Consider the following 19,786-nt stretch of genomic DNA (forward strand, 5'->3'; position numbering starts at 1 on the left):
TCGAGGCCTGCTATTCCTCCTTTTATATTTCCATTTTCCTCCCTCTTCTATTATTTAAATACCATAATTCCCCGGGTCACTACGTTCTCCCCTCTTTATAAAAATTTCGTCCTCGAAATTTGTTATTCATATAATTCACCCTCCCTTAAAGGCAAAACGGTCTACTTATTTTATTGCTTACCCTCACTTATAGTGGAGAAATATCGTGGTTACATTCCAAGTCTTGAGAGATTACATATATACAAAATAAAATTCTCCTAAAACTAAAGGACTACTTATTAACTAAACCACTACATGTACCTGCAAAAGAAACATTACCTACTGTTACACTTCCTTGAATAATTGTGGATATCTCTGCCTTATCTGTTCCTTGAGCTCCCAAGAAGCTTCTTCAATTGCAAGATTTCTCCACAAAACTTTCACCAGAGTAATCTTCTTATTACGTAATTATTGTTCTTTCCTATCTAGAATCTGTACTGGCACCTCCTCATAAGCTAGTGAATCACTGAGCTCTAATTCACCATAACTGATTATGTGAGAAGGGTCTGGAACGTATTTCCTCAACATGGAAACGTGGAATATGTAATGGATCTTGGACAACACAGGTGGCAAAGCTAGCCTATAGGCAACCGGCCCCACTCTCTTTAGAATGTCGAATGGGCCAATGAACCTTGGGTTAAGTTTACACTTCTTCCCAAATCGTATAACCCCTTTTAACAGAGCTATTTTCAAAAATACATGATTATCGACATCAAACTCCAATTTCCTACAATGGGTATTGGTATAACTCTTCTATCGGCTTTGAGCTACACTGATTCTATCTCTGATAAGCTGAACCTTATCATGTGCTTGCTGAACAAGCTCTGGTCCCACAATTTGCCGCTCACCCACTTTATCCCAAAATAAAGGAGAACGACATCTCCTACCATAAAGCGCCTCAAATGGTGCCATGCCAATGCTGGCCTGATAACTGTTATTATACGCAAATTCCACCAGCGACATAAACTGAGTCCAACTACCCCCAAAATCTAGCACGCACGCACGCTCAAAGCATATCTTCTAATATCTAAATCATCCTCTTAGTCTACCCATCTGACTAAGGATGGAATGTCATGCCAAAAGATAACTGAGACTTTAGAGCCTCCTACAAGCTCCTCCAAAATTGTGACGTGAAACGTGGGTCTCTGTCTGACACTATAGACACTGGTACGCAGTGGGAACGGACTATCTCTCGCATATAAATCTTTGCCAGTCTGTCCATGGAGTAGCTGATCTTAATGGGAAGAAAATGAGCGGTCTTGGTTAAATGATCCACAATCACCCAAATTGCATTCTGGTCGTATAATGCCAACAGCAGCCTTGAAATAAAATCCATAGATATGTGATCCGACTTCCACTATGGGATAAATAGCGGCTGCAACTAACCTGCCAACCTCTGGTGCTTAGCTTTTATCTGCTGACTGGGCTACTTACTCAGCAATTTCTCTCTTCATACCACTCCACCAATAAGACTCTCGCAGATCTCTATACATCTTCATACTTTCGGGATGAACTGTGTACAAAGATCTGTGAGCCTCCTCTAAAATGGTCTTTTTGATGTTAGCGTCGGCAGGAACATATAATCTCGAATGGAACCGTAAAGCTCCGTCATCTGTAATACAAAATTCCTCCCCCTGACCATTCTGCACTGTGACTAATACCTCTGCTAATTCTGGATCATCTTTCTGAGCAGCTTTAATCATTTCCTGTAGAGTAGGCTACACTACTAGACTAGCAATACGAGCCTGAGAACCACTCTCGACGAACTCTATGCCAAGTCTCTCCAAATCCATTATAATTGGATATTGAATCTCCACAGTTGCCAATGCTAGTCCCACAGACTTCCTACTCAATACATCAACCACCACGTTCGTTTTCCCTTGGTGATAACTGATAGTGCAGTCAAAATATTTAATGAGTTCTAACCACCTTCTCTGCCTCATGTTCAGTTCCTTCTGAGTGAAAAATCACTTTAAACTTTTGTGGTCTGAAAAGATTTCGCACCGTTCACTGTACAGGTAATGCCTCTTAATTTTCAATGCATGTACTACTGCAACCAATTCAAGATCGTGGGTAGGGTAGTTCTTTTCATACTTTTTTAATTGCCTGGAAGCATACGCTACCACTCTGCCATGCTGCATCATTACACGGCCAAGTCCTTTCAAGGTCGCATCACTATCGATAACATAACCCTCACCCCCTAACGGAATGATCAACACTGGTGCTATGACAAGTCTTTGCTTCAATTCCTGAAAACTCCACTCACAACTGTCATCCTACTCAAAGTTGACGTTCTTCCTAGTCAATCGTGTCAGAGGCCTTGATAATGCTGAGAATCCCTCAATGAAACGATGGTAATACCCAGCTAACCCCAAGAAACTTTTGATCTCCAGGACATTCCTTAGTCTAGCCCAATTCACTTCCGCCTCAATCTTACTAGGATCTACAGAAATAACCTCTCTTGAAATAACATGCCCCAAAAACACAGCCTTCTCAAGCCAGAATTCACACTTACTGAACTTAGCGTACAACTTTTTTTCCCTGAGCGTCTGTAGAACCTCCTCAAATGCGTCTCATGCTCCTTATAACTCCTCGAATAGACCAGTACATCATCAATAAAAACAATAACAAACTAGTCTAAATATTAGTGAAAAACTCTATTCATCAAATCCATAAATACCACATGAGCATTCGTCAGACCAAATGGTATAATGAGGAATTCATAATGCCCATATTTGGTCCTGGGGGCTGTCTTCGATACATCTTCTGCTTTCACTTTCACTTGATGATAGCCTGATCTAAGGTCAATCTTAGAATACACCCGTGTACCTTGGAGCTGGTCAAACAAATCATCTATACGGGGTAGAGGATACTTGTTCTTGATTGTCACTTTGTTAATTTTCTTATAATCTATACACATCCTCGTAGACCCATCTTTCTTCTTCACAAATAATACTGGAGCTCCCCCCGGAGCTACACAAGGTCGTATAAAGCCCTTATCAAGAAAATCATGCAACTGATTCTTTAGTTCTGCCATTTGGTAAGGTACTTTAAAAATTGGCGTTGTACCTAGAAGCAGATCAATAGGAAAATCTACCTCATGATTAGGTGGCAAACTTGGTAACTCATTTGGAAAAACATCCATGAACTCCTTTACTACCGGCGTACTAGCGAGTTTCAATTCATTCCCCGACATTTCCTTTACAAAGACCACGAATCCCTGACAACCACTCAGTAGTAGTCTCCTCACCTGAATAGCTGAACTAACTGAGGCGAGGATTGCACTCGAGACCCTACAAACCCGAATTCTACTCTTCCTGGAGGTCTTAATATCACTTTCTTTAAATGACAATCTATGCTGGCGTAATTGGCTACCAACCAGTCCATACCAAATATTACATCGAACCCATGCATATCTAGCACTATCAGTTCGGCAGACAAAATTTTCCCCTGAATATCAACTGAACAACCCTGGAGCACCCTATCACACCTCACTGCTGACCCAATTGGTGTAGATACCAACAGTTCAGTGTTTAACAACTGTGTTTCTGCCCCATATAGTCTAGTGCACTCCAGGGACACAAATGAGTGTGTGTGGCTCTTGAATCAAATAATATAATAACTTTAAAGGAAAGCATGGTAACCATACCTGTAACCATGTTGCCAGCTATCTCAGCATCACCCGACATCAAATAAAAAACTCTGGCTGGAGCCATATTTCTCTACTAGCCTCCACGTGGTGCTTGATAGCCTCCCCGGTACGGTTTGGGAGCAGGAGCGATATCTAGTGATAAAGGGTAGTCTCGCACCAAATGTCCCTGTCTACCGTAACGATAGTAGACAATTCATCCCAATCAACACTCCCCTAGTGTTTCCTCCCACAAGTCCGACAGATAGGAGGATTTTGCACTGTTTGAACCTCATGATCCCCAGTTTCCTATCTCCGCCCTCTGCCATAGTTTCCTCTCCTTCACTGACCCTACCTATGACCATGCTGATAGCCTGAAGATGCAGATCTCTTCTTTTATCCCTGCTCCTCTGCATCCATACGCTCACCAACTTTGCAAAGGCTACTCTATCGTCTAACTCACCAAAATCCTGAATCTTTAGTACCACCACTTGCTTGAATATACCTCTCCTTAATCCTCTTTCAAACTGCCTTGCCGGAACAATATACAAAGTGAAGCAAGACAGTTCCATAAACCGCGCTGCATATTGCTGGACTGACAGTTGTCCCTGCTTTAGACTCGGGAACTCTTCCGCTTTAGCCTCCCTAATAGTAGTTAGAAAATACCTGTCAAAGAATAATTCTTTAAATAGGTCCTATGTCATTGCTATCAGCGTCATCCTCTGCTGCTCCAAAAGTCTCATAGTAGTCCACCACCTCTCAGCCTCTTCTGTCAGTTTATATATAGTGAAGAGGACCCTCTGTTCCTCCGTACACTGTAGCACTGCCAAGACATTCTCAATCTCTTGTATCCAATTTTCGGCGGCTGCAGGATCAACCCCTCTTGAAAACGCTGAAGGATTCGTCTTAGTAAACTTCTCTATAGTGCACCCATGGCCTGTAGAGGGACCTCTCTGCTCCCTGGAGCTCCTAGCGATCTCAGCCATAACCTGTTGAGCCACGCTGCGTAGTACTGCATCAGAGTCAGTCCTGCTTGCACTCGAGGGCCCTGCTCCATCACTGCCACTTGCATGGGCACTACCTCCTCCTGGATCCATCTTGAAAAATAATAAACGTAACTTAGGAACTCTATACTTATAGCTTACACGCCTATCATAGTTCCTTATCTTAACTTTCTCAACTTATTCCTAAGTCCAGTTCTACATTCTAGGAACACAACCAGACAATAGTTTACTATGGTTTTCCTGAAATTGTCACCCCAGGAAAAGTACAGAAACCACCATGGAAGTCTTGCATCTAGACTAAAGAACAAAACCTTAAATCATTGTCCTATACTCTGGTATTGTTTTCGCTGCACTCTGTGGTCTATAGAACCTAGCAACCTATGCTATGATACCAAATTGTAACGACCTGCTTATTTTACCATTTTTTTTCATGAAAAATAAAACTGATATAATAAACCTAGAAGATCATAATCAACTTGAACCTGTGGGTACCAGGGATACATCAGAAATACAACACGGAAGCCTAAGCAGTAGGAAACATAAAATCATATTTATATATATCATACCACCATTTAATACAATACCAAAGTTTACTACATCCATTGTACATATCCCAAAATAATAAAAACTAGCCCTAGGGTCGTCACCCAACAATCCATCCGACCCTAGCGAAAGACTTACCCTTCAGATAGGGTAAAACGACTGAACTCTAATGTTGCGGAGCTTTATCCGCTCTCCTATTTGGGGCCCCTGAAATGTTCATATAATTTGGGGTGAGACACCTCTCAATAAGGAAAATAAACTAATACAAGTGTGTGGCAACATGAGTATTTCCGTGTTATACATAAAAGCATACATAAGCATATTTAATAAAACTATCTGTATCATATCTAAGAAAACATATATAATCATATCGTGATAGAACATACTCGATTTCCATAAAAATAATTCATCTCATATGATAATAATACAAAAACAACCCTACAAGATTAGCTGGCTGGTGTTATGTCTTACCCCCACATGATTGGGTTGTGTGGCCCGAAGGTGGGACCTGACAATGGTTGGCCAACCATTGCCAAGTTACAGTAAATGTCTGTAAGTATTATGGGTATGCCAGACCTGGTCCGTTCATTAGGGGAGCCAACACTTCAATAAACCACATCGACTATCCATCCTTACGCTGTCCCATACGACATCAATAACACAATATCATAATGATCATGAACACATAGCTATGATACCGTGCTCGTGCAAGCCTAAACCAAGTTAACCAGGTTCTGATAACATATAACATATATTCAAATTGTGATACACTGCTATTCCATAATAATAATTGTCAATTCAACATCATCATATCATATTTCATACATAACGTGAAAATCATCGGCCTTTACGTCAACATTTCGTATTTTATCAATCACGACTCGTATGTCAAATCGCATATCAAATAAGAGTCTCGGCCCATACGCCGGCGTATCATATAAATGACTTGGCCCATTCGCCGACATATCTTGCAAAAGGCTCGGCCCGTACGCCGGCATATCATATGAGAACATCCTCGGCCCATACACCAGTATATCATATAAAATTTCAGCCCGTGCGCCGGTATATCATAGTAAAACTTTGTATCATTTAACATTTTCCCAAGAAATAGTAATTCATAGTAAATTCTACTCATGCCACACAAAATGAGTATTACGAATATTTAAAACATATCGTTATTTACAACAGTATTTTTCCAAACATAATGCATATATATATTTATTTATTTATATTCTTGAAAAGCCCCTAAAATAATCAGTCCTACACCCGCAGGGTTCTCCGTTCAACACCTTCAAAATAACATCTCCCAGAACAGAAATTTAGTATTTCTACGCATACTACGTTTTCTACAATTGTAGGAAAGTCAAATACTGAATAAAAAGCCTTACCCCGAATCTGGGATGGAATTCAAGCTAGCCCCACCAACGATCCACTCCAGTAGATTTGTAGAGAACTTCCCCGGGAGTGTTGTGGTGGCTTCGGATCGTCGATCCAGTGAAGAACAAACCTAGAAATTGAAAGAGAAGGGTAGGGAACCGAAGAGGAGAGAGAAAGGAAAGTCTGCGCATGGAATTTCAACCAAAAAATGAAGTCTGGGCATATTTATACACTGGCCTTCATCGACGAGCCACGTCACCTCGTCGACGAGGTCATGAAGGTCGTTTGTCGATGAACGTTTGTTCTCATCGACGAAATTCAGAATTGTGAAATAGCCTTTCAGTAACTTCTCGTCGATGAAATTCACCCTCGTTGACGAGCCCAATATGCGTTGCGTTCGTCGACGAGGCCTACTATTCTTCATTTTTAAATTTCCATTTTCCTCCCTCTTCTGTTATTTAAATACCATAATTCCCCAAGTCACTAGCGGTATCTCTTTAGTCTGTAACTTCTGAACTTTCTGATTTAATACCTGTACTTGTACCTCCTTATATGACAAAGCATCATTGATCTCTGGAGGTTCGTAACTCAGCACGTGTGATGGATCTGACACGTACTTCCTCAGCACTAACATGTGGAACACGTCATGCACTATGGAGAGTGCTGGGGGTAAAGCCACTCGATAAGCAACCAAACCTATCCTTTCCAGGATCTTGAAAGGCCCAATATATCGAGGACTTAGCTTCCCCTTCTTTCTGAACCTCATCACCCCTTTCATCAGAGTGATCTTCAGGAATACCATATTTCCTACCTCGAACTCTAGCTCTCGTCAATGAGTATCAGCATAACTCTTTTACTGACTCTGAGCTGCCTTGATTCTCTTCATGATCAATTCGACCTTTGCAAAGGCCCTTTGAATTGGTTCTAGACCCAGTATCTGCCGCTCGCCTACCTAATCCCAGTACAACAGAGATCGACACCGACAACCATGCAAAGCCTCATAAGGTGCCATCTCTATGCTAGCCTAGTAAATGTTGTTGTACACAAACCCAACAAGTGGTAGATACCGTATCCAACTATCACCAAAGTCTAGTACACAAGCTCGCAACATATCCTTTAACATCTGAATAGTCCTCTCAGATTGTCCATCCATCTGCGGGTGGAAAGATGTACTGAATGTGAGCTGCAATCCTAAGGCATCTTGTAGACTCTTCTAGAAATGAGACATAAAACGTGGATCTTGATATGAAACAATAGAAATAGGGACACCATGGAGTCGTATAATCTCCTACACATACAACTCTGCCAGCCGATTCAGAGAATAACAGACTCTGATTGGAATGAAATGTGCAGTCTTTGTCAGTTGATCTATAACGCCTTGAACCATTAAACCCGGGTCCGGCGCGTTATACATGATAAAATCCCTTATAATCCATAATTAACATAACATACGCAGCGAAAAACATAATCATAATCTCCATATAACAATATACCAGAGTTTACTAATTCTAACTATAATCCATATTATCCATTCATCACCTGTATTTCCATATATACATACATCTCCAAAAGCATTTCAGTATTTTCACAACCATTTCATTCTCAACAGGCTTAAAACATAAAAACTTAAAACATAAATATTTACATTCCCCTAAAGTATATAAAAATATACCCTTTCTCTTTATACAATCCTCAGAAGGCTAAGAACCCTCGAGCTCTCTAAGCCCGACCTCAGGGATGTCCTGAAAATAAATAATCATATTCGGGCGAGACACATCTCAGTAAGGGAAGAAACATACATATTAAAACAGCGTGTTGCCAACATGAGATAAATAGATATCATTTTTATTTCATTTGCAAATCATCATATAACATTAAAATCATTTTCTGAACCTAAACAATCATATGCAAATATTTAACCCACGAGATTACCCAAGGATAAGGGTGATTACCCGCCCATACAAGTAGCATCCCTCTGCTCTGATACTAAGGTAACCCTAAGGTCACAATTAAAACATATCAGAGTATTCACCTTACTCAGTAAGCCCTTAAGTGGTAGATTAATCTCGTACTCATACAATTCAACAATAGTTTACCGGCAAAGGTCCTAAGGATTGGGATCCTACCCGCCCATACAAGTAGGTTCCCTCTGCCCTAGTGCATTATGCAGTTACTGCCACATCTGAAGCTACTAGTGCACTCGCCTTACTCAGCAAGCCCTCAGACGAAGAGTGCGCCTCGCCCAAACGTAACATGTTCTACATACATAAATACTTCTAATATCATAATACATCATTCTTTCCATCATTATTCAATCATTCATATTTTTTCATGTTCATAACTTAACATTTCCTTGTGTTTCACTTTAAGTGACTCTTTCCCATTTGTATCATTCACATTTCACATTTCATTTCATTGCATTGTCATTCCTTGTCATTTCATTTCATAACATTTTCATTTCATTCCTTTGTACTACAACCGCTCTTTAGCCATAATTTGTTAGTCCACATAGAAATGCGCTAGAATCTACTAACACAACTCCTTTTAGCTGTCATCAGTTAGTCCACATAGAAATGCGCCAGAATCTACTAACTCGACTTTTAGCTGTTGTACCTTTACATGGTTGCATTCAACATACATAGGCAATATTGTCTATATCATATTTTATTCTCATTACTTTACTTACTTAGGATGCATCTCATACATTTAACATATAATTTACACAAATTCTTATGCCACACAATCTAGTAGTAAAATTTCATACATATTCCTCATAAATTAAGCCAACCCACATTTAACATTTATATGCAAAAAATACATTTTATTTCTTATTTAATTCATTAGAAAATTATTTTCACTTTCATTCGTTCACTTTCTCATATACATAACTATATCGACAATTCTAAGCTTAGAAAACATAAATTTCATGGTTGGCATTTTAAACTCACATAAAAACATATATACATAAATAACACATAGTCATTTTTAATTCCTGAAAAATTTGATTTAATATATAAATTTCCCCCTTACCTGAATTCTCGAACTACATCGACAGGGATTCCAGAAAAATACCTGCGGCACTCACCCGGATCCTGAATAAAAAATTCTAGTTCCATGTAATTAATCCTGAATAAAATATTATTTTAATATTTTCTAGGCCCATAAATTCTAAATAAATAAATATATCCTTAAATGTAGCCAAATTACCAAATTTTGCAAACTAATTAATTCATTTCCCCAAAATATTACCCATATAGCCTTCCTTAGGCTCCACAAACCTCAAATTAACATTTAAACTAATATTTAATACTCCCACTTAATTTTCTAAATTATGCCTGTGGCTAGGGGTGAGCAAATAGTCCGTTCGGCCAAATTCGGTTAATTAACCGAATTAACCAAAATTTTCGATTAATGAATGCTGTTAACCGAACAGACCAAACCTCTGGGCCTCATCGAACCGAACCCAACCAAATTATCTTTTTGGGTAATTCGGCTAACCGAATTTAACCGAATTAATTAATTAATTGACGTTTGGAATAGCAAATAAGTTATATTTTGTCATGTAATTGGAATAGAAAAGAATTCTTAAAATTCATTGTCATATGAATCATTGTAAGGAAATAGTTCAAGGCAAGAATGCAAAGATGGCGTTCATGGCCCTATCCTCTGTCAGAGTTTGATAACAAATTTTGCTAAATAAAATACTATTTAAATATTTTCTAGGGTCATAGCTTTCAATTAACAGTTATACCCACAAATTTCACTAATTTGCCAAATTTCCCAAATCCCACTCTCGCTTTGGAGTAGGGCCTAGAAAATCCCAATTGAAAAATTACCTACGTCAAAATGACGACAACGACTAGGACCACGTGGTGGTACCCGATCGTTGATTTAATCGCATATTAACAGCGAAATTGAGAAAATGGGGAAAAATTACCTTTCCCCAGGAGCAGTGTCTAAGTCGTTCCCATGAAAAATCTATTCTAGTAGAAATGTCGGTAGCGGAACCAAGAATCCAACGACACTTTCCATTTCCCAATCCGCTGCAAACTCGTCGAGAAATTGAGAGAAGGAGAAAGATGGAGACGGAGTGGTTGGAGCTTGCAGGAGGGGGGGGGGGGCGTGTCTGACTTCTTCTGAGTTCTTCTTCTTCTTTCCTCTTCTTCTTTCTTTCTTCTTCTTATCTTCTTTTACTATATATATATATATATATATATATATATATATATATATATATCTTATTTTAATTAATTTTTTTTAAATCCAATGCAATAATATTTAATTTAACAACTAGTTATTTAATTATTTAATTTATCTTAATTTAATATCTTTAATTTTATTTATTTTTTAATTAAATTTTTTTCCACGCCATTCCTTTTATGTATTTATTTGTTATTTATCTATTTTTCTCTTTATTATTTCAATTATTTTAATTTTTTCGGGTCTTTACATGATCAACTACAACCCATATCACATTTTGCCCATGCACCGCCGCAGGTAACCCCGTCACATAATCCATCGAGATGTGCTCCCACTTCCACTTGGGGATGTCAAGTGGCTAAGGTTGCCCTACTGGTCTCTAGTGCTCTGCTTTGACCTACTGACATGTTGGACACTGCTATATGAAACAGGCAATCTTTCTTTTCATGTTGGACCACCAGAAATATTCCCTCACATTCTAGTACATCTTTGTACTACCAGGATGTACGGTGTAGAGCAAACGGTGTGCCTCCTCCAGAATGACCTGTTTAATTCCGGCGTCATTCGGTACACATACCCTGTTATGGAATCTCAAGATCCCATCACTAGAGATACTAAAATCCGAATTTAACCCACTCTGGACTCCTTCCATAATCTCAACAAGCTCGGGATCCTCCTTCTACGCTGTTCGGATCCTCTCCTATAAGGTTGGTTGTACCACCAAGCTAGCAAAAACAACTTGATGATTTTCTTCCACTACCTCCAAGCCCAACCTTTCCAGGTCCATACAGATCTGATGCTGAACTCCCACTACTGAGACCGACACATCAACTAACTTTCGACTCAAAGCATCAGCTACCACATTTGCTTTTCCTAAGTGATAGCTAATGGTACAATCGTAGTGCTTTATCAACTCAATTCATCTACGCTACCTTATGTTCAGTTCTTTCTAGGTGAAAATGTATTTAAGACTCTTGTGATCAGTAAAAATCTCCCACCTTTCACCATACAGGTAGTGCCTCCATATTTTCAATGCAAACACTACAATTGCCAATTTCATATCATATGTCGGGTAGTTCTTGTCATATTCTTTGAGTTGACGAGAAGCGTATGCAACTACTCTGCCCTGCTAGAACACAGCTGAGACCCTTCTTAGAGGCGTCACTATAGATAACAAATCCACCATCCCCAGATGGAATGGTCAGAATTAAAGTAGTAACCTGTCGCCATTTCAGCTCCTAGAAACTCAGCTCGCACTCATCAGTCCAATCATACCTCACGTTCTTCCTCGTGAGTTGTGTCAATGGACCTACTAAACTAGAGAACCCTTCTACAAAACGACGGTAGTAACACTCAAGACCTAGAAAACTTCTAACCTCCTAAACATTCTTCAGTCTCGCCCAGTCCACTACTGTCTTAATCTTACTCGGATCCACTAATACTCCTTCTTTGGACACTACGTACCCTAGAAATGCAATCTGTTCTAGCAAGAACTCACACTTCTTTAGTTTAGCAAATAACTTGTTCTCCCTAAGCATTTGCAGTACCAGTCTCAAATGAACCTCATGTTCTGCAGCACTCCTAGAATATACTAGGATGTCATCAATAAATACCATGACGAACTGGTTTGAGTATTCGTGAAATACCTGGTTCATTAAATCCATAAATGCTGTAGGTGCATTTGTTAGAACGAATGGCATAACCATGAATTCGTAATGGCCGTACCGAGTTTGGAAAGCTATTTTTGGAACATCCTCCGTTTTCACCTTCAGCTGGTGATACCCATATCGTAGATCGATCTTAGAAAAGATCTGCGTGCCCTATAGCTGGTTAAATAGATCATCGATACTAAGTAGCAGGTATTTGTTCTTTATTGTTACCTTGTTAAGTTCTTAGTAGTCGATGCACATCCTTATCGACCCATCTTTCTTCTTTACAAATAGCACAGGTACTCCCCAAGGAGGAACACTCGGTTGAATGTACCCCTTATTTAACAGCTCCTAAAGCTGTTCTTTCAACTCTCTCAGTTTAGCTAGAGCCATACAATACGGAGCTTTTGATATCGGTGCCATACTTGGAGCTAATTCTATACCAAACTCCACCGCATGATCTGGAGGTAATCCCAACAAGTCCTCTAGGAACACATCTGGGAACTCGCACACAATAGGAATCTCCTCCAGTTCACATTCCCCTGCCGGCGTGTCTTTGACAAATGCCAGATACCCTTAGCATCCATCCAAAAGTATCTTCTAACCTGCAAAGTTGAGAGGATCCGTGGTGCGAAGCGCACACACGATCCTAAGAATATGAATTCTTGCTTCCCTAGAGGTCTAAACACCACTTCTCTCATGTGGCAATCAATACTGGCATAACTGGTAGATAACCTGTCCATACCCAGAATGATATCAAAGCCATGCACATCAAACACAATAAGACTAACTGGTAGTACTTTCTCCTGAATTTCTACTCGAAAGTCACGGATTACCCTGCTACATATGACTACCGATCCTGAAGGCGTAGCCACCACCAGATCATAATCTAACTATTGAGTCTCAATTCCACACAGTTTAAAAAATCCTCTGGAGATAAAGGAATGCATTGCCCTCTAGTCGAATAGTATAATTGCTTTATTGGAAAGCATATAAATGGTACCTGTGACAACATCTCCTGCATTCTTTGCGTCGCCAGGAGTCAGGGTGTACACCCTAGCCTGGGTTGAACCCACTAGTTGACGACCTCGCTATGCCTAAACACCTTCTCAATATGTGGAGCTCCGCTATTCATCGGCATGTGACAATATTTCTTTTAATGTCCCATCTCACCACAACGAAAACAAGCTCCAAAACCCAACAAACACTTCCTTGAGTGAAGTCTCCCACACTTGGAATAAGCCGGAGTAGTTGCGGTACTCTGAGAAGCACCACCACTATTCTTCTTCTAGTGGCCTTACTTTGCCCCTCCATACGAACTAGAAGGCGCAGGTCTCTTCTTCAGAACTTGAACCTCAAGCTCCTTCTGCAAACTCTTCTCTACTATGGTGGCTTTGTCAACCAGAGTAACAAAGTCCTACATCTACCAAATCACAGTCTGCTTCCTAATCTCCTTCTTTAGGCCCCTCTAAAACTTCCAAGCCTTCTTTGCTCCGTCTGGAATCTTGAATGGAGCAAATCGAGATAGCTTCTGAAATCTGGTAGCATACCGCTGAACAGACAGCTGCCCCTGCTTTTATGAATTCCTCCATTTTGGCATTTCTGACCGTGGCTGGAAAATACTGTTCAAAGAATAAATATTTGAACCGAGCTCATGTTAGAACTACAGGAATAAGTCGATGTTCTTCAAGCATCTTAATTGACTTCCACCACCTCTCTACTTCGCCCGTTAGCTTGAATGTCGCAAAGGCTACCTTCTACTTCTCTATGCAGTTTAGGACGTCTAAAATCTTATCAATCTCACTGATCCAATTCTCAGCCTGAATCAGATCCGTACTCCCCACGAGGATAGGAAGTTTCTGTTGTGTGAACTGGTCAATGGAGCATCCTAACTTAGCAAGGGTACGATCCTGACCCTTATTCGTTCCGACAACCTCAACCATAAGTTGTTAAGCGAAATCTTGTAGCACACTAGTAGAGTCACTGCTAGCCTCATGGCCAGCACCCTCACTACTACTGCCTCCAACTTTGGCAATAATATCCTCGAATTCCATCTTGAAAAGCATTTGAGGAAATGAATTAGAAGCTTAACCAACTAATACTGCAATACTTTAAACTCGCTTCCCATAATAACCTTCCTAGTACCGACGTACTCTAATGACTCACATTCTCACTCTAACTCGAGTTTTGCCCTTCAACTTAGAAACAAAATCGCCAATAGATTGCCGTGATTTTTTGAACCCCTTCGAATGATCCAAAAAGCACAGAAGTTTGCCAATGGATTTCTATCCCCAGGTATACTAAGCTAAACTAAAAAATCATACTCACATCCTAAACTCTGGTATACTCTAATCTACAGAACCTAGCAACCTAAGCTTTGTGCATATCCATAACTAGGTAGTGCAATTCACATCTCACTTCCGCTTGGATATGGGCTCTAATACCAAACTGTAATGCCTTGACCTTTAATACGACCCCAAAGTGCTACTATACATACATATCCTGTATAAATCCTGAAAGATACATAACTAGCCACCCTAAATAGGGACATATGAGTATTTCATAATGATCTGTACTCACATATATTGCAGAAAACATAAACATTCATATGGATTCTAATATACATACCAGAGTATCTAACTATTTCTTATCTACATTCATCTGTACGTAAAAACATAAATTCTATTACATTCCCAAAAACAAAACCCATCCTAGCTAAACAACCTAATACTCATACAAAACTTACGTCAGCTAACTAGACGCCATGCTCCAAAGTCTTTCTAGAAAACTAGGACCGATTTCCTGTAACTCTTGAAACAAAGGTTGTAAGATTGGGGTGAGACACTTCTCAGTAAGGGGGAAGATATTACATCAGTGTGTGACTGTACAATTATATTCTTGTTTTGAAAACGATTGCATAGATTGCACATTCTCAATACTATAATGTGTATATAGTATATATATAAATCCCTGATAATATAAAACCCAGCATCATTACAAGTGAGAGTTCCTGAGGTTAGGGTAGGGTACAGGCCCACACACTGTATGATCCCTCCGCTTAGTACTTAGACTTGTGACTTTGCCTAGTAAAGCTTTTAAATCATGTATATGCATATTTAGAATACCGTCTAGCTTGAAACTATCATAATTATGCCAGTAACTCCCCGTGGCAAGGGTTGTGCGATAAGAAAGCACTAATCGAGCCCTGTTCGTGTAGGCATTGTTAGACATCATAACATACTACAGATCGAATTGGCCATCACCACCTTGATCCCTTTTGACCAGTGGCCTTTCTTACCAAGCCTACTACTAGGTACCCACCATGAAAAATAACTGCGTGTGGTTGTACTGTACCTCTGTTTTGGAAACGGTACCGAGCCTACATAATATAACCTTTTTAAGGCTTCATGTACTATTTAGACAAGCTGCGGTCCCACTATCATATATATAATTTACATTAAAACATAATAACCTGTGCAATTCCAGTATTTTCACAATCTTTTTCATGCATACTTTCATTCATACTCTGGTAAAAACTGGCTTGTAACCTCTTGGTTTTACCCTTTTCTCATACTTGGCACGGTATCTAACCGACACCTATTTTTTTCATTTTCTGATAATCACTTGGAACCTTAGTCCCTATAGTTCATATACATACATCTCAAATCAGTATAGATTCAATCCATATGACACGTCACACTTATTTGGTAAATTATACATTTCATATAAACTAGTTCGTAAAATATCATTTCTGTTGCTATTAAGAGTTTCAAGCATCTCCTACTTTAGTTTTAGTGCAAATAAAGTAGTTTAAGAAATTTGGAGATCATATGCCAAAGACCTCATTTTTGCCAAAACCGTAAAATCGTTAAAACCATAAGAATCAACATTTATACCCAGTAAAAATTTGCAAATAAGCAGTCAATAAGTACATATAAATATAAGCTACATATCCTGTGGTTTCTTTTTCTAAAAATACTGATGTAAAAAAATCCCCTTACCTTTATACGAAAACTGAAACATGAGCTTATTGATCCAAAACTATGACACGGAATCCTTAATACCTAAAAATCGAAGAACAATACTTCAATATTCATCAAGTTACTACAGATCTACCGAAATGAAAACGAATTCTGGTCCTTACCTAAATTTTAGGGAAAAACTCAAAAGTCCTCAAAACGACGATCTGATTTGTTATAACTATAGAGTTTCCTCCCCTAATCCACGTGAAACCTTCGATCGTAGAAATAGATGACAAACAGTGAATCCTAGAGAGAGAGAGAGAAAGAGAACTCGCTGGTTCTAGAGAAAAAGAGAGAGCTTTTTGGTTTTCTTACCCCTTAAGCAATCAAAGATGATATTAATAGAGCCTTTGACCGAGTCAAATTCGTCAACGAAGTGGCGCCTTCGTCGACGAACAACCTGGACTGTTCGTGGATGAAACTCTTCCTTCGGCGACAAACCCCTTCTGGATATTTTCTTGGTTCGCTCGGTATTTCTTCGTCGATAACGATCTAGACTTCGGTGATAAAGAACTGAAGGGACTTCGTTGACAAATATAGTGGCTACGTCGATGAACCCTACTGAAATTCCCTATTTACCCTTTTCTTATTTATTTTCCTTATTTACAGGTTCGGGTCTTTATAGATGGGATCTCGAGCCCTTCAAGGAAATTCTCAACATTCTACTTGTCTCAGATGTCATAAGAGGTATTGGGCGAGCGTAGGGATGGATTAGCTAGCTGTTACCGATGCGGTGGGCCAAGACATCAGGCGCGAGATTGTCACATGACATTGAATTACACACCTCCACAGCATCAGTATGGGGGAGGTAACCAGGTACCCTGAGGTGGTCACTAGAGGGGCATCGCCCAGGCGCGGGTGTATTCTGTGACTCCGAGTGACGCTGAGCACGTAGAAGATGTGGTTACAAGTAACATTTATGTTGAAACGCCCCAAACCCTCAAACCCGAGTCCGACGCGTTATACCTAATAATCCATAATTAACATAACATATGCAGCGAAAAATATAAACAAAATCTCCATATAACATAACACCAGAGTTTACTAATTCTGACTATAATCCATATTAAATCATCCAACACTTGCATTTCCATAAATCTACATGACTCCAAAAATAATTCAGTATTTTCACAATCATTCCTTACTCAATAGCCTTACAACATAAAGACATAAAACTTAAATATTTACTTTCTACAAAAACATCATTAAAATGTTTATACCCTTTTTCTTATATCTCCCAATAATGCTATAAAAACCTCGAGCTCTCTAAGCTCGATCTCGAGGAAATCCTGAAAAAGATAAATTCATATTCGGGTGAGACACATCTCCATAAGGGAAGAAACCATATATTAAAACAGTGTGTGGCCAACATGAGTTTATATATAACATAATATTTAACATTTGAAAGTCCTTAACATAATTTTCGAAATCATTCCCTGATCCTATCAAACACATGCAAATGTTTAACCCATGAGATTACTTGAGGATAGGGGTGATTACCCGCTCATACAAGTAGCACCTCGTTGCTATGATATTTAGGCAACCCAAAGGTCGCAGCTAAAGCATACCAGGGCACTCACCTTACTCAGTAAGCCCTCAAGTGATAAATTAATCTCGTACTCACGCTGTTCAACAATAGCTTACCGGCAAAGGCCCTAAGGATAGGGAAATCTACCCGCCCATACAAGTAGGTTCCCTCTGCCCTAGTACGTTATGCGGTTACTGCCACATCTTTAGCTACTAGTGCACTCGCCTTACTCAGCAAGCCCTTAGGCGAAGAGTATGGCTCGCCCAATCGTAACATGTTCTACGTACATACATACTTCTAATATCATAATACATCATTCTGTTCTGTCATTATACATTCATGCACATTCATTTATGTTCATAACTTAACTTTGCATTTTGTTTCACTTTAAGTGACTTTTTTCCATTTATTTTTTACCTTTGTCATTTCATTTCATTGCCATTTCATCGTCATTTCATTACATAACATTTCATTTCATTACTTCGTACTACAGCTGGTCTTTAGCCATCATCAGTTAGTCTATGTAGAAACGTGCTAGATCTGCTAACACAGCTCCTTTTAGCTGTCATCAGTTAGTCTACACAGAAGTGTGCTAGATCTGCTAACATGGCTGTCTTTCAGCTATCTTACATTTACATGATTGCATTTAACATACACAGGCAACATTGTCCATATCATATTTTATTTTCATTGCTTTCCTTAGCCTACATCTCATACATTTAACATATATTTGCACAGAATCTCATGCCACACAATTTAGTAATAAAATTTATACACTGCCTGTAAAATAAGCCAACCAACATTTAATGTTTATATACTGAAAATACCTTTCATTTCTTACTTAATTATCCTGAAAATATTTCCCACTTTCATCAGTTCATTTTTGCATATACATATCTAATAAACAGCCCTAAACTCGGAAGAAAATATAATTTAAACAGTTGGCATTTTACCTATACTGAAACATATACACGTACATATAACACAATTTATTTTTCTATTAAATTCATAAAAATTCTGATTTAATATATATTTTTTCCCTTACCTGGTTTCTTGAACTACGCCAATAGAGACTCCGAAAAATACTTGCGGCGCTCACCCGGACCCTAAATCAAAACTTCCTAACTCCAATAAATTATTCTTGAATAAAATATTATTTAAATATTTCCTAGGGCCATAATTCCTAAATAAATAGATATACCCTTAAATTTAGCCAAATTGCCAAATTTCCCAAATCCCACTCTCGCTTTGGGAGTAGGGTTTAGAAAACCCCAATTGAAAAATTACCTATGCCAAAATGACGATATCGACGACTAGGACCCTGTAGTGGTGTCCGTTCGTCGATTTAACCACATATTAACGGCAAAATTAAGAAAATGGAAAAAAATTACCTTTCCCCAGGAGCAGTGCCTAAGCCATTCTCATGAAAAATCTGCTCTAATAGAAATGTCGGCAACAGAACCAGGATCCCAATGGCACCTTTCGTTTCTCGATCCATCGTAAACTCGTCGAGTAATTGAGAGAGAAGGAGAGACGAAGATGGAGGTGCGGCTCATTGAAGATTTGCAGAGGGGGGGGGGGCGTGCCAGTTCTGTTCCTTCTCTTTCTTCTTCTTCTTTCTTCTTTACTTATTCTTCTGTCAGATACTTTATATATATTATATTAACCTACTACATAAGTGTATATATATATATTTCTCTTATTTCAATTAGTTTTTTTTTTAATCTAATGTAAAAATATTTAATTTAATAACTAATTATTTAATTATTTAATTCATCTTAATTTAATTTAATTTC

The sequence above is a fragment of the Malania oleifera genome, chromosome 11 (genome assembly GCF_029873635.1).
Source record: "Malania oleifera isolate guangnan ecotype guangnan chromosome 11, ASM2987363v1, whole genome shotgun sequence".
NCBI classification, from domain to species: domain Eukaryota; kingdom Viridiplantae; phylum Streptophyta; class Magnoliopsida; order Santalales; family Ximeniaceae; genus Malania; species Malania oleifera.